This window comes from Hydra vulgaris, chromosome 06 (genome assembly GCF_038396675.1).
Source record: "Hydra vulgaris chromosome 06, alternate assembly HydraT2T_AEP".
Taxonomy (NCBI): Eukaryota; Metazoa; Cnidaria; class Hydrozoa; order Anthoathecata; family Hydridae; genus Hydra; species Hydra vulgaris.
In genome coordinates this window covers 46925551-46950000 of record NC_088925.1, presented here as the reverse complement: position 1 = coordinate 46950000, position 24450 = coordinate 46925551, and the positions used below count along the sequence as shown (strand labels likewise).

The 24450-nt window shown below is 26.6% G+C and overlaps 1 long non-coding RNA gene across 2 annotated transcripts in view; it reads right to left on the bottom strand.

Annotated features, from left to right (window-relative positions):
* The window catches only part of LOC136081914 (uncharacterized), a 39973-nt gene that overhangs the window by 13721 nt on the left and 1802 nt on the right, over positions 1-24450 (bottom strand). Inside the window, exon 3 of one of the 2 annotated variants that reach the window (XR_010639242.1) lies at positions 23509-23787. This is a non-coding gene — a long non-coding RNA (uncharacterized LOC136081914). Of the gene's footprint in view, positions 1-23254; positions 23788-24450 lie in introns of those variants that run through there. The other variant, XR_010639243.1, reaches the window with a different exon arrangement.

Below are 24450 nucleotides of genomic sequence, written 5' to 3'. Positions count from 1 at the left end.
TTCATTAAGACAAAAACTTACAAACAAAAAAAAAAAATACAATTAAATAAATAATAAAAATAAATAATATAATGTAATAAATGATGATAATGAAATTAACATATTATTTACAAAAATAACAGAGTTAGAAAATCGATCTCTTAGAAACAACCTAAGAATAAATGGGCTAAAAGAAAAACCCTGAGAATGTGGAAATGTAGTAAAAGAAATCTTTAGTTAATATCTCCAAATATCAAGGGAAGTATTTGTTGAAAGGACCCATCAAATCGGTTTAATGAAAGATAAAAAACTCTAGAACGATATTTCTGAAACTCTTGAATTTTCAAGATACAAGTTTCTTGAGCTTGAAATTTAAAACGTGTTTTTAATTCAAAACTCTTAACATGACGAAGCAAAAAATTTTGAAATGGTGCGTATTTAACTTGCTAATAATATTTTACTAAATGATTATTAAGATAAATTTGATTCACAATATATTAAAACAGCAACTTTTAAAAGTATATATATATATATATATATATATTTATATATATATATATATATATATATATATATATATATATATATATATATATATATATATATATATATATATATATATATACATAGGGGAGAGTGGGGTAATGGCGAACGCGGGGTAACTCCGAACATTGTCAAAACAGCATTGTAAAAAAATAAATTCGACAATTTTTTTTTACCTGCTGAGAAGGGATCCTATGCTCAGTTCCAGACGTGCAGTAGTGTAATGAAGCTGCGGATGTTGTTCACTATAATTTGATTTTAAATTTTTCTGATAATTTTATGCAACTTTTTTCTTGAGTAACACTCTGTTGTAGCTTCTATGGAAATAAAGTCACTCCTTTTTTTTGTTTTTGTTGCATAATATAGTTTTTAGACTTAGTTATTACAATTAGCTTTTTATTCGCTATTACACAACAGTGCTTGTGATTGCCCCCCAATGTGTTCGGAATTACCCCACGTAGGCAGGGTAATTCCGAACACCAATGGTTTTATTTCTGGCATAAATTTTTATTTTATAATAAGATTTTTAAAAATTCCTTTTGAGGGTTTGTGACTGAGTAGTTAAACTAATTGATAAGCAATAAATATGATCAATTTTGTATAACTGGTGTCTTTAATTCGCATTCCCGCTTAGGTGTTCGCCAATACCCCACTCTCCCCTATATATATATATATATATATATATATATATATATATATATATATATATATATATATATATATATATATATATATATATATATATATATATATATATATATATATATATATATATATATATATATATATATATATAGAGAGAGAGAGAGAGAGAGAGAGAGAGAGAGAGAGAGAGAGAGAGAGAGAGAGAGAGAGAGAGAGAGAAGGAGAGAGAAAGAGAAAGAGAGAGATAGAATTTGCAGAATTTGACTTGCCATATTCTCTTATTTTGGGAAAATCCACAACCAATCCCAATTAATTCATGAAATCGGTCTGAGTTCTACTTGTTGTACCGCAAATTTATCATCTATAACTCTAGCCTGCAATTTTTAGTTTCATTTTTATATCTGATAAAAAAATGAAATCCCATTTGGAGTAGTCCAATCGGTTGCGATTTTGAGTTTATAATATGAAAACCAGAAATCCGGGAAAATTTTCAATTATTCACTTTTAAGTCTCTTGTTAAGTCTCTTTTTAAGTCTCTGATGCAATTTTTGAAACAGAGTCAGTTAATTTAATAAATTGACCCACTAGAGTAGTAATAAACACAGCAACTCTTTTAGATAATATTATACCTACTGATATTTTCAATAGTAATATACAAATAGATAGGGGAGACCGGGGCTAGTTGGCTCGGTTTTTACTCTATGAGCTCTGTAGCCCTAACAGTACATTTTTTAAACGATAATAAAGTTTAGTCTTAAAGAGTATGGATTAGGGTAACTTATAAAATTTGCATTCATTTACAAAAAAAAATTCTTGGGGCCTTTCCGGGCCCTCGAAAAAAAAAAATTTGCGTTATTTTACCCCACCACGGGGTAAGTTGGCGCAAAGTATAAAAATGATTATTAATGCACTATTAAGTTCAAAATTAATAGAAATTTTTTTGCTATTAATTTTTGCAACAATTTTATTCCAAAATTTAGTATTACTTTTAGCTGGTACCAAATATTAGTCCGTATAAAAGCCAAACAGTAGCCCACTTTTTATCCGTGAAAAAAAAAAGTAAAAAAATTTTTTTTTTTTTTGTAAGAATAAATTTTTTCAATATTGTCTAAAATTAAAAACAAAAAATTTAATAATTTTATAAAAATATATTTTTTTTTCCATAGTAAATGCTATGAGCCAACTAACCCCGTGAAAAATTTGTCAACTTACCCCGAAAGCTTTTTTTTTAATAAACAGTCTATAGATCCTGAAAAACGGCAGCTTTGAAAAAAAAGTCTGGCTGGATATAGTAAACCATTTGTGACTGTAACTTTTACAATAATTTTTTTTTTCATACGACTAACTATTTTCTTTGTAAAGTAAAAAGGAAGCGATGTTCTAAAAGTTACGTTTTTGTCCAAAAAACGCATAAATCTCAATATCTCCCATGCGCATGCGCGAATCCTGACAATACTATAGTGAATGATGAAATGGTTAATAAGAAAGTTTTTGTGTAATTTTTGTCACTTTCTGATGAAAGGCTCTGAAGATAAACGCAGTTCGTCAATTTACCCTTGCGGCCAACTAGTCCCGGTCTCCCCTATCATAAAAAATGATATATCTGATAATTTTCCTATATTCCTGAAACTCAATAAAATAAACCCAGAAAGAAACATTAATAGCAAAAAAATAATAAGAAAACGCATTTATAATGAGACTAATATTTAGTATTTAAAGACCAACTATCATTACTGCATTGGAAAAGCATAAATTTTGATGATAACGCAAATAATATTTATGAAACTTTTTTCAAAACATTTTTTCGGTTTATATAATTTCCCAATCATAGAAAAAATAATAACAACTAAGAATATCAATACACCCTGGATTACTAAAGGTTTTAAAAAATCATCCAGAATAAAACAAAAATTATATATAAATTTTTTAAAAACAAAAACAGCTTCAAGCGAAAAAATTTATAAGAAAAACCTGAAAAAAGTTATTACTCCCAATTATTCAATACATTTAAAAACGACACAAAGCGCACATGGCAAATAATGAAAGAAATTATTGGCAAACAAAAATCATGCTCCGGTTTCCTGCCACAAATGGTTAGAGTCGATAACAAAAGTTTATATGAACCAAGAATTTAACAAATATTTTACTCATATAGGACCAACATTTTCTGAAAAAATCCCTAAAACCAAATCTTTGTTTACTGATTATCTAGAACCCATGGATAATTGCATTTGTTCAGATCAGTTATATTCCGAATTAATGTTTGATGAGATTGAAAGAGGCTTCAAATCTATTTAAAAAAATAAAGCAATTGGAGCAGATCAAATTAATGGAAACGTGGTTAGAGATTGCTTTGAACAACTTAAAGTTGTTCTTTTTAAAACCTTTAGGGCTTCTATCCATCAGGGAGTATTCCCAGAACAATTAAAAATTGCAAAAGTTATTCCTATTTTTAAAGAAGGGGACAAGTCTGAAATCAGTAATTATCGCAAATCTGAAATCAGTAATTATCTCTGTTCTCTCCGCATTTTCAAAAATTTTAGAAAAAATTATGTTTAACAGATATACAAATATTTTAATGATAATAATCTACTTTACATCAATCAATTTGGTTTTAAGAAAGATAACTCAACTTAACATGCAATTATCCAATTTGTACGTGAAATCTCAAAATCATTCGAAAAATCACAATATACACTAGGAATTTTTATTGACCAATCAAAAGCTTTTAAAAGGTCACCTTATTTTGATTTATAAACTTATCTTATTTTGATTTATAAACTCAAATACTACGGAATATAATTTTAAAATGGTTTAAAATTTATCTTACGAAAACAATTTGTACCATATAACAAGAATTATCAACCCTCTTTTCTTGATATAACCTGTGGAGTCCGACAAGATTCAATTCTTGGACCTCTCCTTTTTTTAATTTATATAAATGACTTAAATAGAGCTTCGAAACTAACGAGCATTATGTATGCAGATGATACAAACTTATTTTTTTCTAACGAGGATATCGCTGAACTTTTTAAAACAGTGAACGAAGAACTCAGACATGTATCTAATTGGTTCAAGTGTAATAAGTTAACCTTAAAAACTCATTCGATTAAAAGAAAGCGATTTCTCCCATCAAAATTACCTCAAATCTTTATTGATCAAAAGGAAATAAAAAGACATTTTGTTACAAAATTTTTAGGTGTTTGTCTTGATGAAAACATTACTTGCAATCACCATATTGATTATATAAGCATAAAAATTTCTAAAAACATAGGGATCCTATATAAATCACGAATCTATCTAAATAAGAAAGTCTTAATCCAACTTTATTATTCATTTATACGTAGTTATTTAAAATATGCCAATATTACTTGGGGAAGTACAGAAAAAATTAAGTTGCAACGTCTTTATCTCCGTCAGAAACGCGCAATCCGTATAATCAATTTTGCAAATTGCTTCTCTCATTGGAAGCATTATTTTATTGAAATGAGAATTCTGAATATATACGAGCAATGTATTTAATATTTTATGCTTTGTATATAAGGGGATAAATAACTTATCCCTAGCTATCTTCAAAAATTTGATAAATAACTTTTTTGATATAAGTGGATCAATAACTTATCCCTAGCTATCTTCAAAAATTTTTACTCTTTTAAACCAATCCGGAAATAAATTTTTAGAAATAATAATTTTTAAAAAATTTTTGAACCTTTTTGTCAAACAAAATTTAATCAATTTTGTATTACCTATCGAGCGCCACACCTTTGGAATAAAATTGTTTTGCCGAATTTTAATTTTGAAGTACCTATTACTTTTTGTCTTTTTTAAAAAAAACTGAAAAACCTCATTCTTTCATTAGAAAATATATTGATAATTTTATTAGCAGTAAAAGTTAAAAATATATTTTGGTTTACTTTTTTATTGTTTATACGATGTCTACGTTTATAGAAATTTATTCCTACTTATTTTATTTATTGTTCTTAAACTTTTTACTTTTAAATTTATATGTTGGTTTACTCTTGTATAAAATTCTGATGAGAAGATCCTCCTGATCTTTCTTCAGATACAGATTATTTATCTTGCAGTTTTTGCAGAAGTTTAATTTGAAGTAACCCAAGGCTTTTCATCCAAAAACAGTAAAAGTTTTACACCTTTTTTCAAAATACTCAGTATTTTCTGGTATTTTATAAGTCCTTTTGACCTTCAGGCTCTCAGCAAGCAGGTATCTTTTTGTTCTAGCCTGAAAACTCGGCAAACAAAAGCCGGGCCTTAAGAAAGGCTCGGCTTTTGTTTACTTTGATGATTGAGACATAGATGTTTAAGTTTTATTGTATTAATTGAGTTTAAAAAAATCAAATTTATGGCGTCAAAGTTAGTCCAAAAATTCGTCACGCAAACTGTAATCTATAATAAGAAAAATTGTTTAAATTCTTTTTTAAATCTAGAGTGGTTGGTCAGGGTTTGGGTTCAATTTCTGTTTATCTTATTGCACTTGAAGATATTTGAAATTGATAGTTTAAGAGAAATTTATAATGAATATATAGTGAAAAGTTAATAGGTATGTTTAGCGATGCAAATGGAAGATTATCTGATACCACTCTTTGTCATATATTTTCCAAATCTAGATCAAAAAGGAATTGTAATTAAAACCATTATTTGCATGATGATAAGTTTTTCATAAATTTATTATTAAATTATTACAAAAAAATAAGTGTCTATAAGAATGTAACTTTTTTGATACTAGGGCGTGTTAAACCATTAACACCGCATTCACCCCTAACTCTAAAAGATACCTCTATTCTGTATTTGCTAGTGATTTGAAATTAAAAATAAACAACTTTTTGTAAAAAACAAGACTATTTAAACATGTATTTTTAGATAATAAAGGGGAAGGTTCTGTTCCTAATTTGGCCCCTAAATGCATTCAATCGCTAGAAGACAATTTACATTTGTAGTCCATTCCTACATCTTTTTGTAATAATTTATAAACATTTAGTTAAAAATTGACTAAGTTGTAACAGCTGAGGTCAAGAAAATGTTTTTCTTTATCACAGTTTTTTAGACAAATCCAAATACAAAAAATTTGTTACTTAAAACCTCATATCGCTTTGTAGACTTCCAAGAGTTTTTTTTATCTTTTTATCTTTAAACCATCGTTTTTTATTCATTTTTTATTTTCATTTTTAAATCATTTTTTCATCTTTAAAGTAGCGTATTAAAGTTCTTTCTAAAGAAATACAAAGTTTGAGTATTTAACTAATTAAAAAATTTCGTGTCGCGTTCCGAATACTTATATTGCACGTGTTTTACTGGAAAGTGCAGAGTCAACTAAAACTATCAAATATTTTCCAATTTTTATTTTCATCATTTTTGCATAACAAAGAAGCCACGTAATTCTCCGATTAGAACGTTTATTTTGATTTATTTTGCTTTTTAGTTTCTTTAGACTGATTGGTGGGTTTTAAATTTTACCTTGATTTTTTTTTAATCTTTACTTATAATGGATTAAATTTTTTAAAATAGATTCATAAAACAACACGGCATCTTAACTCAACAGTGAGAACTTTGTCATTTTAGTTGATTTAAATCAAAATGAAAATACTTTAGATGATTATGAGATTTACGAATTTTATTGTTCACATGTTACATTCAGATATTTGCCAGTTTTTATTAAATATTCGAAAGAGAGAATAGGTTGTTAGTAACAACTTGTTTCTTTTACGCGTAAGATGCTTTTTAACTCTAATTAATAGTCTCTTTTATTATCAAAAATTGTACGCCCATCTTATAATTCTGATATATACCAAAATTCTTATGTAATATAAACCAAAGTTTCCATAATGCTAAGTAAGCAAAACCAGAGTTAAATATTTACTAATTCGAAAACTTTAAATGCTCTCATAGTGGAAATGAACAACCCAACGCATTTTGAACCTGCCTTCGTTGTTTTTTAAAACTAAAAACTTTCTTGCTCGATGTATCAATATTTTATATTAATAATTTATAAAATAAGCGTTGATTAGCAAAATTGGTTGCATTGTTTAGAGTATTTTCATTTATTTATATCTAAAAATCATTTCTGTTAAAACTAGAAATTTGCTAAGAACCTTGTTGTTGATTTTTCTAAACCAATCTATCATGTAATGGAGCTTTTACGTTGGTTCACATAGGTTTTTATTTTTTAAATTCATAAAAATTTTTAGATAAAAAGGTTTTGTCAATTTCACTTCACAATCAAAATTCACGCGCATTTTTCAAAGTATTCAAGATACAAATAAAAAGCGCTTTTTGGTCTTTCAAAGTAAAAAAACAGATAAAAAATTTATCTTTCTTAAATATAACATTAACCTCAGGATGGATTAAAGTATTTTTCACTTTTTTATCTACTTGATATTGTAATTTTTGACTTAAGTTTTTTTTGTAGGTATTGGTGATAGCATTTGGTAGCAGTTGTGTTCAAGTTTTGCGACACACGTATGAATTTTTCGTTACGCGTTTGGATTTTACGTCTTTTCTTAAACTTTTATTGATGTTTTTCACATTACTGAACTTTATTAGAATAATAAAACTTGATCTTTTGTGATGGATTTTTTGAGTATTCCTTAGTTTGTATAAATGGAATCGTTTTTATTAATTCCATAGTCTGCGATAAAATAGAGCGCCGTCTTCTTATTTGCTTAAAAATTGTTTTAAGCAAATAAGAAGAAGGTCTTTTAAAACAGTTTATAATTTATAGTTTATTTTTAGATTCATTAATATTTTGGAATGTTTTTAATTAAATATTTTAAGCTTACTTTTTTAATCTTGTAAACGACTTAAGCAGGATGCTCAACCTGGTGGAGTATATATATTCATATAAAATTATTATATTAGTACGATACAACAATAATAAGAATACTCTTGTGCCCTTTTTTTTTCAATATTATTAGATTTATCAATATTATTAAATAATAGAGAAGAACATTAATAGAATATTAATAAAATAAATAACATAAGTAGTGTATTTGTCTTAAAATTGCCAAAGCAAATTGTCGTGGGCCTTTTAACCATATACAAAATTCCAATTGATGATAAGCGTGCAAAATCCTTAAACAGTCCATATTACTAATTAATAAACGCATGCCCCATAGTTTTTTTATCAGTTTCACGCACGCATAATCGTTAAGTACAGGTTCGTAATTATCTCCATAAAAACTTGATTCATGTTGATTAAATAACTATTTTTATTATGCTGAGTATTTTTTTAGCATAAAAAGCATACTTTAGTAAGTATTAACATACTATTTTAATTCTTAACTTTTCATTTTTAACTTCTAACAATTTTTTGTAGTTCCTTTTTCAACCCTTTTATCAAAAAATTTATATGTTTTATTTAAAATTTTTGTAAATACTTTGTTTACCTTTTGCCAATTTTTTATTATGTTTTTATATCTTGTAAATTTTATGTTTTATAACGATATCTTGTTTTTAAAGATAAAAGGAATATTTAATGTTAATAAACCTTTTTATCAACCTGAAAATTTATGTCATCAACCCAAAGACTTTTGTTCGATTACTGTAGTAAAAGTAGATTCAGCTCATCAGGAGATCAGTCAAAATTCATCTAATCAGTAAAATCATTCATGTAAATCATTATGTTTTCTAAACAAAAACTATAATTATTTTGTTACAGAATTAAACAGCTTTAAAGAACTCAAAAAAAAAAAAAGAAGAAAAAGAAAAAGAAAAAGACATCAAAGAATTTTAAGACTACTTGCAGAATTAGAGTTCAGGCAACAGATGTAGACGAAACAGTTTAACTTTTAGTGGTTTGGAAGAAGAAGTGAAAAGATAGTAAAAAAAAACTGTTAAAGTGTTTATAAAGATAAAGTCCAAGTAAAAAAAAAAAATTTTAATTCGGAATAAAAACAACAACGAAAGTTATGAACAAATACTTTTTATGATTTTCATTCATAATTTCAAGTATATGTACTTTTAAAAAATATATTATAAAAGGAAATTAATAAATTGCAAAATTAAAAAGAAATATATACCAAAAGGTTATTTAATATTTATTTGTCAATATCTTGTTAATCTTTAAAATTACACTTAAATAAAATAAACTTTAAAACTACACTTATATAAAATAAACTTTCTGGTTTATATGGTTTTTCGTACCAGAAACGCCGTTTAACAATGACCTTTCTGGCTTAATGCTAGATTTGAACGGTAGAAAAAGCCGGATTTAAAATCAAAATTCTTAGATCTGTCAATAAGAACTGCGCCATGGCTGCATTTATTCAGGAAAGAACTTTTTGACTGCTAGAGCGAGAATAAAGCCCCACAAATACGTCAAGGAGTTTCGAAAAGGTGAAGTATTTTTTTGTAAAGTTAGTCAACCGCTCATATATTCTCTGTTTCAACAAATGCTATTTTGCAGTATTTCTACTCTTTTTTTTAACAATTGCAACCTATGTGCTAATTTGTTTTAACATCAAAAAGTATATCATTAAAAAATATGATTTAAAATTTTTTAATTTCAACATTTTTATATTTGCAAAATTTGATATTAGCTTTAAAAGTAACAATATTCCAATGGAATAACTTCAACATTTTTTGTACTTAATATTTTTAAATTATTTTTTAAAAATGAAAGTAATTGATTCGGTATATTCTTCAAAATAATGTCCGACCACCAAGTACGGGAATTACGATGTCATTTTAAAATTTAGATGAACTAGAAGCAGGAATCAAATCAATTAAAGAGAATAAGGCCCCAGGTATTGAAAACATCTCTGGCAATGTTGTATTTTAAGTTTTTTCTGCAATAAAAATTCCTATTTTTAATATCTTCCGCTCTTCAATTAAAAAAAGGATTGTCCTAGACAAATTAAAAATAGCAAAAATTGCATCTATATTTAAAGGTGGAGATACGTCTGCTATAAGCAATTATAGACCAATCTCAATTCTCCCTATATTTTCTAAACTCCTTGAAAGAATAACTTATAACAGAGTGTATAAGTGTTTAATGGAACACAATATCTTCAGTAAAAATCAATATGAATTTCAAACGCAACATTCAACGGAACATGCTATCCTAGATCTCATTCATAACATTTACACTTCCTTTAATGATGAGAAATTTGTATTAGGAGTTTTTATTGATCTGACAAAAGCGTTTGACACAGTAGACCACGCAATACTACTGAAAAAAATGAAAAAATAGAAAAGTATAGCATGAAAAAATTAAACTATTAATCGGTTTGCTAACTATCTAGACAATAGAAAACAATGTGTTACTAAAAATACCTAAAAATCAAATATGGGGTTCCTCAAGGATCCATTCTAGCTCCTCCTCTATTTTTAATTTATGTCAACAACCTTCCTAAAGTCTCGTCAAAGTTAGATTGCATAATTTTCGCAGACGACACCAATTTGTTTTATTCTTCTAACTCAACCTGTGACTTTTTCATAACCGCAAACATAGAACTTATTAAACTTAGCACATGGTTTAGGGCACATGGTTGTGGCACATGGCACAAGCACATGGTTCAGAGAAAATAAATTTTCTTAAACTTAAACAAAACTAAATACATCTTATTTCACTCCTACCCCAAAAAAATCTTCCCCATCAATTTTACCAACTCTTAGTATTGACAACATTTATTGACAACAACTTATTATTTATTAACATTTTATTAACAAATTATCATTGACAACAATTATTGAACGAGCTTAATCATCTAAATTTATTGGTGTGCTTCTTGACGAGAATTTATCATCTCGTATAAATACCATTAATACAAAAATTTCAAAAAACTTTTGTCTACTCTATAAAGCAAGACCTTATCTATGGTTCAAAAATTTAAAACTTCTTTATTTATGGATTCTCTATAGCATATTGTGGTCCTTACAAACTAGTTCTAAAAAATTCCTCAATATTCCTTCTGAAAAATATAAATTCCTTAAAAGCTAATCTTATAAAAACTTATTTTAGATAAAAGTAATTATATGGAAATTTTTTAATATCTTATCAGCAGTTAAATTTTCAAAAACATGTTCAAAACAAAAATCCAAATCTAAAATATAAAAAAGGGTTCTCGATGACAAAACTTTATACAATTTTTTGCTAGTTTCACTTGACTACATGATTAAAAGTTTATTTCTTCTTTTTTTAAAACTATCTTGTCTTCTCAAAATATAAATTGTAATACTATTTTACTTTATTATATTAATTTGTACATCAAATATATTTTGAAATTACTTCAGTTATTTTTGAAGCAATTTTTATTGTATTTGTAATAAAAGTATATTTTGTTAAAACTATGTAGTTGTAAAAATATATGGAAAAAAAAAAGTGCTTTTAATTCGTTTTAAATAGTTTTAACAGATTTATTATACAGTTTACAGTTAGAAAAGTTATTTCAACAAAAAATTTTCATTTCTGTATAATAATTATAAAAAAAAGTTTCATAAAAAAAGTTGTTTCATAAAAAGTCAAAATGCAACTTTTTTGGGCTCTCTCTTTCTTTCAAAAATAAGTGATGGTTAGATTTTTATCCACTAAGCTTGTAAATTCAGCATTTTTTTTTTGTTCTCCTAACAGAGGTCACATTCTGATTGGTCATATTATAGCAGTCACATTCCGATTGGTTTGATTTTGGTGGTAGAAAATATAACGCTAAGTATTAAATACTGCGGTTGTGACCCAGTGGTTTGAGTCCTCACTTTTAAATCGAGGGTTCATGGTTCAATTCCAGCTCCGACCATACTTGTGATATCGGTAATAAAGCAGTGAGCTTTCAGTTTAAAGGTTCTTCCATGGTGCTTTGCAATAAGACCGTATAGACTTTGTAGAGCACCTTAATATTCAGATTTTTAAAAAAATTATATTTATACTATTTGACAAGCCAGATTTCTATTTACGCAGTTATTATAATGGTTAATGATAAATAAATAAGAATAAATTAATGATAAATTCAGTTTACTTTTTTAGATAATGACTCATTCCGTGATTTTCTTCATGATGGTCCTTGGTTAGAAATCTTTTGTCTTCCTGCTAACAAATGTGCTTCTTCTGTAACTTCTTGGATTCAGGTTGGCATAGAATCCTTTATTCCCTCTCAATAATTCCAAGTCAAGTCTAACCCTTTACCATGGTTTTCTTTTAATTGTAATTCTTTTTGGGCAGCGCTTCTTTAATCCTAATTCAATGCGTAAAAAAAAATTTTTTAAACACAAACCTTGTGTAAACACAAACCTTGACCAAAAATGATGGTGACAATTTGTATTTTATGTGCTTAACTTTTTTTCATTCAATTGAAACACCTGTGAATAAATTTATTAAATAGTAGTGAAAATAATATACCTTGGGAGGTACAAGTTTTGAGGTTTTTGTTGTTTCCAGGTTCCAATAATTGCAATATTTTGCAAAACATTATTATTTGATACAAGCATAAATATACCCGAGTTTGGAGTTTTCTTTTATAAACATCCAAAAAACTACCGCTATTCCTGTCTACTCTGGCTTTTACAAAGCGAAGAATTATTATAAAAACTTGTTACAAGTTCTGTGAAAAATGATGTTCTTTCCCAAAAAATAATAATAAACATATTTTATTTTTTTTTTTAATTTGAATTTCCTTTTATATTTTTCTATTAAATGCTCTTATATCTAACGATATTATTGGCTTAGTAAAGGAATATTAACAAATAGTCATCAGGACTAATCCAAAGTAACGACCGTTATCGACTAACATTTATGCATACCAAAGTATACTCAAGCGCTGAGTTTGCGGTGGCCGGTGTCATGAAATAAATTAACCCCCATAATAAATTAACTCTCGTTGCATAAAAAATTACCCGGGGAGTTAATCTATTTCGAAATAGATTAACTCCCTTTGAAATAAATTAACCCCTGTCGGCGAAACAAATTAACTCCCCATAATATATTAACTCCCTTGGAACAACTTATACGAATTACAAAAAAAGTTTTAACTTGATGTTTTCAAAATGTGTTGTTTTTAAATCTGTTAATTAGTTATTGATATGGATATAAATTACATTTCTACTATTATAATATCATATATTAATAGTGGCAATATATATATATATATATATATATATATATATATATATATATATATATATATATATATATATATATATTTATATATATATATATATAGGGGAAGTGGGGGCACAACAGCTCCCGTAACGTTTAGATTAATGGAGTATGAAAATAAAAAGGCATGCGTTTTTTTAACAGTGTATTTCGATAAACACATCATTAAGCTCTAAATTGCTGCAATTAAGAAAAAAATAAAACGGTTTTTGAAAATGTTATATCACAAAAATTAGACTTAGCAAAAAAAAACGGTTGTGCCCCTATAGAGAGTGTCAACCGCACCCTAATATATATATATATATATATATATATATATATATATATATATATATATATATATATATATATATATATATATATATATATATATATATATATATATATATATATATATATATATATATATATATATATATTAACTGCCGCTCACGGAAGTTAGGACAAAAATCATTTTTTCAAAAGAAACAATATTAAAAAGTAATTATGTTATAAAATTATTTACTTATATTAGTAAAATTTATGTTTATATAAAAATAAATCAAGTTAAATAAAATTTGTATCAAAAAAATTCTAAATTATCATTTAACAAATATTTCTATTGTTTACTGTGTTTTTGCAGATATTTTGTGTTAGTGTTTTAAAAATTTCAAGTGCAGAAGTTCAAAGGTAAAATTAATAATTATTTTTTTAGTGTAAATTCAAAATATTGAAAAAAATATGCCTTAAGGTAAGCCAATAAGTGTTGAAAAAAGGACATCAATACTCACTTTGCTTCAAGAAGGCTATACAGTTAGAAAAATAGCTTAAAAATTAAATCTGAGTAAATCAACAGTTAGCTATACGATTCATCGATATTGAGAATCTGGAAGTTTGGAAGACAGAAATCGTTCAGGTCCTTCTCGCATAACAACAATAACTGATGACCAACGTATAAAAATCATCAGTAAGCGTAATCGAATGTTAACTGCTCCACAAATAACAGCTATTTTCAACTGTAATCGAGAAAAAAAAGTTTCTGTCAGTACAATCAAACGAATATTGCAAAAAGCAAATTTGCATGGTCGTGTTGCTATCCGAAAACCATATCTACGAAAAGTTAATCGAAAGAAGAGATTCCGTTGGGCACAGCTCCACAAAAATTGGACGATGGATGAATGGAAACAAGTATTCTGGACTAATGAGTCAAAATTTGAAGTTTTTGGAAATAAGCGAAGAGTTTGCGTTAGAAGATCTGCTGAAGAAAAAATACTAACTCAATGTCTGGTTCCAACAGTAAAACATGGTGAAGCCTCTGTGATAGTTTGGGGTTGTTTCTCTCTGGATAGAGTGGGATATTTGCATAAAATCGATGGTATAATGAGAGCAGAACATTATAGAGATATCCTGGAAACGAGTGCAATCCCTTCGGGACTTCGATTAATCGGATATAATATTATTCTGATGCATGATAATGACCCTAAACATACTGCATTATCATGTAGAAATTATTTAGAATAAAAAAAAGCTGAAAATGTATTACGTGTAATGACCTGGCCTCCCCAAAGCCCAGACCTCAACCCCATTGAGTTACTATGGGATGAACTGGATAGAAAAATTAGAACTGTATGTCCAACATCAAAATCTCATTTATGGAACATTATAGAACAGGAATGGAATAATATTCAAAAAGAAATAATCAGAAAACTAATTGAAAGAATGCCGAGAATACTTAAAGCAGTTATTAAATCAAAGGGTGGTTTTTGTGACGAAAAAAAAAATTTAATTATTATAATGGTTTTTGTAGATTTGTATTACATAAAACTGACTAATAATATATTTTATATTGGAAATGTATAAAAAATATAATTTTTATTAATATAAATTAAAAATTCTATAACGTAATTATATATTAATTTTCGAAAAAATATCCTCTGTCCTAACTTGAGCGTGACCAGCAGTGTATATGCTGTGGTGGTTCGGAGTTCGACTCCCACCACGTCCCTGGAAGTACCGCGCTCAACATAGTTTTTCCGCGCAGCAGCCTTGCTCGGCAAGGTTCGTGTTTCGGAGTTAAAAGAGTTGAGAGAGGGTTGTACCACGAATAACAACTAAAAAAAACAATTAAAAAAAAACGAAAAAACACAAAAAAAAGAGCAGCCTCCTCGACTGTAGTGGCCCCCCTCAGGCCTTGGGGAGGTGAATAATCTAAATATATATATATATATATATATATATATATATATATATATATATATATATATATATATATATATATATATATATATATGTGTATATCTATATATATATATCTATACCTATATATATATATATATATATATATATATATATATATATATATATATATATATATATATTATATATATATATATATATATATTTCCAACTTTAATTAGTGGCTTGTTGGAAGCGAAGATGTTTAAAAAAAATATATATTTATGTATATCTATATATATCTATCTATATATATATATATATATATATATATATATATATATATATATATATATATATATATATATATATATATATATATATATATATAGGGAAGTGGGGTCATAACAGCCCCCGTAAGGTTTAGATTAATGAAATATAAAAATAAAAAAGACCTGTGTTTTTTTATTAGTGTATTTCAACAAACAACAACAACAAAAAAAAGCTTTTAATATTAGCAAATTTAGAAAAAATTGCAACAGTTTTTGATGTTATTAAACAAAAATCACAAAAATTGCTGGGGGTATACTTTTCGTGGTACAATTTCTGCAGGTGTATCATTTTTTGTTTCTACAGTCTTGTCAACTGTTTGAGCGTTTTTTCTTTTTTTAGTTTTTATAACCATCTTTTTTGCCAGTTCCGCTTTACATGGTGAACTGGTGAGTATAGCTGTTTTGCCCTTTTGGCATTGTTTGCGAGTTTGCTGAGTTTTCTCATTCGAAATACTTACAATTTCTGCAGGTGAAGCAATTGTGAAAGAAGCCATAGTTGACGAAGACGAAGTTTCTGATTCAGAGGAAGATGTCAGGGATAATTCTTGCAGTGAAATAGTTTGTGTTTGAGACTTGGTAGTTAGATTTGGTATTGCTGAATCCATGATTAAGTGGACTTATTCCAGTCTTTCTAAAACAACTTACAGCTGTCAACATGTTAGCAGATTTCATATAAGCTATTCCAAATAGTTCTGGAATGTGATATTCGATCACAACTCTAGGATAATGTGTAAGCAGCTAAATACAAACTTCGCTCGAATAGTTGCTACTAAATGGTGCCATGAAGGAGACATCTAGTGGCTGCAGATGGTGTGAACAATGTGGTGGAAAACAAATAACAGTAACACAATTTTCAGGTGCTTTCATTATGAATTCCATATTTTTTGTATGTGTTGCATGAACATCTAATAATAGCAGTACAGGCCTTTTTTTGGATGGCATTACAATGGACAGAAAATGGTCAAACCACTTCAAAAATACATTTGTTTGCATCCAACAACTAGGGTGATATGATGCAATAGTACCCGGAGGAGCTTTTTCGATAATATTAACATTCTTGGGAGCTCTAACATGGGGGAAAATAATCAGAGGGGCATGTATATACCAGAGGCACTCATACACATTTTGATTGTTATGATTTTCCCTTGTTCAGCTGATGTTAGAGTTCCAACTTGTTTTTTACCCATCTTCGCAATTACTTTTGACACTTTTTTTGGTAGTGAAGAAATTCCTGTCTCGTTAACATTATATATATTATTTGGAGTTATGTTATTTTCATCTATGCTTTTAGTCAATAGTTCAAAAATTTTATTCACAACAGGTTGGTTAAATCCCATTAGCCTAGCTCCAGAAGTTCCCTCTAGCATACACACAAAAAAACTGTAGCCTGCCATTCCTGTTTTTTTGTTAAAGCTATGTGACATTTTGTTCTTTTCAGCTAGCTGAAATGCCAATTCTCTCAAATCTTGTAAAAATTGTAACTGGAAACAAGCAACTCTCTTGAAAAATTAGGTGTTTAGCTATCTCTTACTCATGCTTAAGGTTAAAAACTTATTTAAAATTCCCAAGTTTTTTTACTGCACAACTACTTAGTTCTACACACCCTTGCTGAAGTCTTTTTATTCTAGTCTCGATGTGTTGTTGTTGGGATACAAAACATTAACGATGCCTTCTTATACCCCATTTCCTTCTTTATTACTTATTCAATAGCTGCTTTCATTGAATTTTCTTCCCAGGATTGTCAATGAGTTAGACATTTGTATTTTCTAACCATATTAGGTAACTGTATGCACAAAATAATAATTTTTTCTCTATCAAAGAAAAAATATAATAACAATATATAAATACACAATATGTATCTATATATCTATATATATATAAATATATATATATATATATATAAATATATATATATATATATATCTATATATATATAAATATATATATATATATATATATATATATATATAATAGAGTTTATATAGCTAACTAGTATATATTAATATATGTATATTTATACATATATATATATATATATATATATATATATAATAGAGTTTATATAGCTAACTAGTATATATTAATATATGTATATTTATACATATATATATATATATATATATATATATATATATATATATATATATATATATTATATATATATATATATATATATATATATATATATACTTATATATATACATATATAAAAGAGTTTATATAGCTAACTAGTATATATTAATATATACACACACACACACAAATATATATATATATATATATATATATATATATATATATATATATATATATTTGTGTTATTTTTTCTTACTTTTTAATTTCTTATAGTAAGTTTAGCGTTTTGTGTACTGCTATGTAAACTACAGAAACGTCCGAATACAAATTGTCTGTTTACTGTTGTAACTTTTCGAGTTACAATAAAATATGCAATTTGATCAACTAATTTTAGCAGGTTTTCTATCTTTAAATATTATCCAGGTTATTTATTTATATTTATTTTTTCATTGTGAATGTTCTTTTCCACTCATCAAGGTATCATAGCCGCTTTTTTTTTACTTTGGCTTTATTAAAATAATTATGCATTATTTTAATTTTAGCTATCAGATCTTTGACAAAATGAAAACAAAAAAGAAAAAAAATGGTTTTATTCAATAATGTTAAAACATTACTGGGGTATTCTCCCGGTTTTCACGTTGGAGAACGTACCACGAAACGTATTTAAAATTAAAATTTTTGCGTTCTCCAACTTAAAAACCGCAACAATTGCCGACCCTAAACATTTCTTAACTTTATTATCAAATTTAAAATAAAATTTTTATAATTGAATAAATAATTTCAAATAATTAATTTAAGAATAAAATTTTGAAACAAACTTTTGTTAAATAAAAAATAAAGAAACAATGACAATTTGACTTACATTGTTGAATTAAAGACTAATCTTTTTGTGTGGTTTTAGAGTCGGGCATCTTTAAAAAGTTATCAAAATATCAAAAAATTCAGCTTGCTGATTGGCTACAGTCAAAATACAAAATAAATCTTCTTGCTTGGAGTAGCTGGAAACTAGTTTTTTTTTCCTAGTTGTATTTGATTGTTGTATTTGTATTTGATTGGAATTAAATAAAATAAAAATAATTTTAAAACAAATAATCACTTAGTTTGTGTGATGTAACCAAAAGGAAAAAGAACAAATGTAAATTTTAAATTGATACATTCCAAGCACCTTATTAAATATATCAACAGTCCAGATATAAAGATGTTTATGGTTTTTATTGACTACTATGTTATCTTGATTTTTTACAAACATATAGTTACAACAAATAAGCACTCAGGTTGTGTGATGTAACCAATTGTACGGCATTTAAGTAAATTGAGAAACTTTTAGCTAACGCAAGTCACTTTATGCAAGTGCACTGGCTTGCAACCTATTATATACTTTTATATCTTTCAAAAGTTAACGGCTTCTGCAGTTTTCGACTTGGCAACCATGGTGGCGTAGTTATAGCGCTTGATTTTAAATCCAAAGGTCAGGATTTCAAACCGTAAAAGCGTTTTCGGTGAGAATAGAAATAAATAAAGTTTCATTATATGTCATTTTTAAGGCAGAGCTTTTAATATAACTTCGTAAGTTAAGTTTCTTCAAAAATCTGAGTTGCTTACTTAACAATATTTGAAAAAAGTCCCCCTCCATAGTTTTAGCATGATGTAATTAGAAAATCAATGTTTAATGTAAATCATCTGCTCATCTAATTGTAAAAATAGATGATCAATTGAAGCTTAAAATATACGAAATGCTGAGTCTAATTTAAAAAAGTTATTATTTATAGTAAAAAGATAAAAAAAAAAAAAAAAAAAAAAAGATAAATACACGACGTGAAAATTAATAAAAAAGAGACTTCAAAATTAATGAAAAATTAAATGAAAGAATTCAAGTAAAAATAGAAATAACTTTAATTATAAATAAATCTATATTTTTTATTTTATTATTAAAAGTCTTTATAGCAATAAAAATAGTTCTATTTTTGGCAAATATAATTATTTCATTACAAAAATCTGTGTGGGAGTTTTTATACTGTGCTCAGAATTCGAACCCAAAAAAAAGTTCCTTGAGGAGATTTTGATTTTCAAACAATGCAGCTGTTGCATGGATACGGTTGCATGGATACGGTTGATAGTAGTGTTGAAGTTTTAATGAGATGAGTATTTAAAAAAACTGAAAACAAACAGCAGATAGCTTCTGGTAGTTTATACTTTCAAGACATGTTGTTTTCAGATTTACACTTCAACCACCAGATTAATACTCTTAGTATGCTTATATCAAATGAAAATGTTTTTCGAAAGTTTTTTAACTCTCTCATTTTAGAGGGTTGTCCACTTTACCGAAACTTTTGCATACAATTTCGTTGAGTTTATCTGTTAAAAAATATTGTCTTAAAGTATATTATTTTGAAATCTGAATAAGAATATAAAGGAATTTGTTTTTTTGATCAAAAATGTACTTTTGAAAATTTTTTTTTTAATTCCTATTTTTATCTATATTTATTTTATGTAAAATTTATCTACAACGTATAAATCTAAGTATATTTAAAGCGATTGTTTATGTTTTTTTATGTTTATATAAAAGGCTTATGTTTACATAAATTGTTTATGCTTATATAAAATGTTTACGTTTATGTAAACATTTTATATACGTTTTTTTTATGTTTACATAAAATTATTTAAAATGCGTTTTTATTACACCACGATGAATTCCCAAAGTGCACTGCGAGTTATCTACGTTTTTGAGTTTTTAAAATGCTTAATTAAATTTAAAAAAGTAAAAAACTTGTGTTACATAAGTTGTATTTAATCCAGATAACAACAATATTGTTCATAAAAATATCGCTCCAAAACGCTTGTCATAGACATAAAACACAATCATTAACATTAAGCATTGCATATGCTTTTAAATTAAATTTTTATAATAAAATCATGCAGCCTAAAAGATTTATATTTTCTAGTTTTATTTATACTTTTCAAATCTGTTTAATTTACCCCGACAAGGTGACACATAAGTTACAAAGAGAACTGTAAGACGTGGAAAATGGTTAGTTAAAATTAAAATTTTAATAAATGGGTAAAATATCAGTGCGAAATTAGATAAAACTTTTTACGAGCGTCTTTGCACTATCTTTGAGTAAAAGTCTTTTAAAAGCATCTTTGAGACATAAAATGTCATCTTGTTTGAAAGTTTTCTAGCTAATTATTGTTGCGCATTAACATTTTAATTCCTTACATTTCATTTATTTGATATTTTGTTATTTGAAACTTATTTTTTAGATATTTTACTTGCCCAACTTGCACCTATGGTCAAATATGGTCAACTAGCCTCGCTCTTTCCTACAATGTTCGTAGTTTTAAATTTAACGATTGTTTTTTGTTTTTTGTTTTAAATCTTTTCTCTAATTTTTTGATTAGTTGTAGTTTTTTTTGCTTGTATGTTTTTTGTGTGCATTCCCTCTAAATAAACCAAAAAATTTTAGTTTTCTTATTTTACCTTATTTAAATTTTCTTTTACTTTTTTATTCATTTTCTTTTTTTTTTTTTTACCTTTTGTTTACTCTTCTTCATTACTTGATTTACTGAGATGTACTAATATTATTTATAATACATAGATCTAACTTTTTAGACAAAATTTTGATTGTATCGTTTAAATTTTAACAAATGTTGGTTAACTGAAAAAAAAATTCATTATAGTTAATGAATATCTAATAAATTGTAAAAATATTAACAACAATAAGCCTTCGTTGTAACAAGTGGTATCAGCAGCTGCGAAGTGCAATCATAGTAGGAATTGCACTCTAGCAGGTAATGAATATCAGCTAATGTTACTTAAGTTTGAAAACTAAACTTTATTGGTCAGCAAAACTAAAACTTTATTCAAAGCAATAAATAAGTTAAAAGATGATTTAATAATGTACTCTAGTTCTTATACTTTGGTATTCAAGTTTTTACCTAAGCAATTTTAAGAGTTCTGTCAAATTAGAATATTGAAAGAATTGGATAACAGTAATCCATTTCAAACAATCAGACAAATAGGATGGAATAAAAAAGATTAAAAATTTAGGAAACTGATGATATATTGTACACTTACGTAAAAAGACCAGCAAAAAGATATGGAGTATTAAACGAGCTTACAAGTTTCTTGTGAAACTTTATGGTTGAGACTTTCAGACGCTTTTTATTAAAATTTGTCTGCAACCAACTCTGGATTTAAGTGGTCCAAAGTTCCGGTTCATGTATAAAGCAATAAATGACGTTATTGAAACAATTTCAATAAATTTTTTACTTTTATTTAAAAAAAGTATATTAACTTTTTTACAAACACAAAAGTACATATTGGAATAAATCATCTGCGCACCTCTTTAAGTTTATAATGTTTATATACATTTTATAACATTTTTATATAACAGTTACATACAATTTTATACATTAGAAATACGAAAAACCTTTGTTATAGAATCATCAAATTTATACATGGAAAGCAGATGTTTGCTCAAATAAGTTTAATATTAATCGTATGTTTATATTATATGTGTCGTATTTTCCTCTGAACGGCTCGCCGCTGAACGTTTTTATTTTTTTCATTTGGATTTGTTTTAGTATTTATTATTATTTTTAAATGCATAAAACATACTTACATGTGTCACGTGTTCAGGGTGCCATGAGCTTTTTTAAAATTAACCTAAAATTTACTTTGATTTTGAAAAAAAAAAAATTTATCTTTTAAAAATTTTTCTTAATTTTACTCTATTAAACAAGTGATATTTTATGTAAAAATTCCAATGAACTCCATAAAACTATTAACCATTATAGTTTACAACAAACAAATAACTTACCCAAAATCTGTTACTAATATTTAATTTAAAGCTGATCTAGGACGTCAGGGACGTTTGTAGACATAACCAAAACTACCAAAAAAATTGTAGTTTGAGGGTGAAAAATTGATTTTATCATATAAATATAAAGTTTGGCTGTTACTTATTTCTTAAATGTTTAATAATTTGCACTGTAAATTATTAAACAATTAAGTCGGTTTTAATAAAATTATAGTCATTTTTGAAAGATATATTCTATAACTTGATTTTGGACCTATTCAATTTCAAAATAGTTTTTTTTTTAATTTATTCTTGCTCAAATCATCTTTTTTATTAAGGAATTACATAAATAAAAATTTACATATGATCATTTAGTCTTTATCAACTTGAAGCAATTATTGATAAATAAATTGATAAATTAATAAGTACATTAATGAACGCCCAAATTTTTTTTATTTTACAATAAAAACTATTTTTAAACTTTGTTTGGTTTCTTAAAAAAGCCACTATATGTGTCTTTATTTAGAACAGATTCTAGACGGCCTTTACTTCCGTCCTTTACTCAATAAACATAAAAAAAAAACTTGTCAAAATCTTATGTTTTGACATAATTAGAGGATAAAAAAAAACTATAATCACAAATACGTGATAAAATAATCAATAGAGGTTGCCAATTTTGTTTTATGTATATTTTTTGTTTTAATTTCTATATACTGAGTTTATAAAGATTTGACCTCAACCAACTGAATCTCAATCAACTGAAAAGTGTCTGTTAATTTTTATCTCCTTATGTTTTACTGAGAATAACTGTTTTGTTAATGGATTGTTGACCTCAATCGAATTTTTCTTGAATACCCTTTTTTTTTAATAATAATACCTGCTAATTTTTGTGTTTCATTCTCTTCTTATGTCTTCTTATGTCTTCGTATGACTTCTTATGTCTTCTTATGTCTTCTTATGTCTTCTTATGTCTTCTTATGTCTTCTTATGTCTTCTTATGTCTTGTTGTGTCTTCTTATGTCTTCTTATGTCTTGTTGTGTCTTGTTGTGTCTTCTTATGTCTTCTTATGTCTTCTTATGTCTTCTTATGTCTTCTTATGTCTTCTCATGTCTTCTCATGTCTTCTCATGTCTTCTTATGTGAGTATTACCGAGTACTTTAGATAAAAGAATACAATTGATAAAAAAAAAAAAAAGACTTGGTACAAAAAGAAGCTATTAGTATTTGTAATGGTAAAAACATTTTTTTTTTTCTTGAATTATCAGGTATTGTGTAGTACAGCCATTATACCCCTGTATAATGGTTGTGTTACAACTAATGGGGGAAAGCTTAAAATACAAAATTTCCTATCAAAGCAGCAGAATGTTGCAGACTAAAATAAATTTCTATCTTTATTTCAAACATCAGGATGGTAACCTTTGATACATGAATTAAAAATTTATGTAATCAATCATCATAATAATTGAAAATAATTAGGTAGATATAAAAAATAATTAGGTAGATATAAAAAATAATTAGGTAGATATAAAAAATGAGGATGGGTTAAATAATAACGGTAGACTTGCGATTGAAATGGGAGCTAAATTGCCCCCAACTTAGCATGCATCTTGGCTTCGTGTATTGCAAATAATAAATAGTAAAATAAAAACTGTATCTAAATTTTCATTCATCAAAAGAATTTAAACTGTTTAAGTTATTTGAAAATTTATGTTATTTAAAACTGATAATATATCCGAGTAGGCAAGAATATTGGCACAATATTGTTGTTACAACATATTTACTGTATGTAAACTATATAAACATAGCATTGTTTATATAA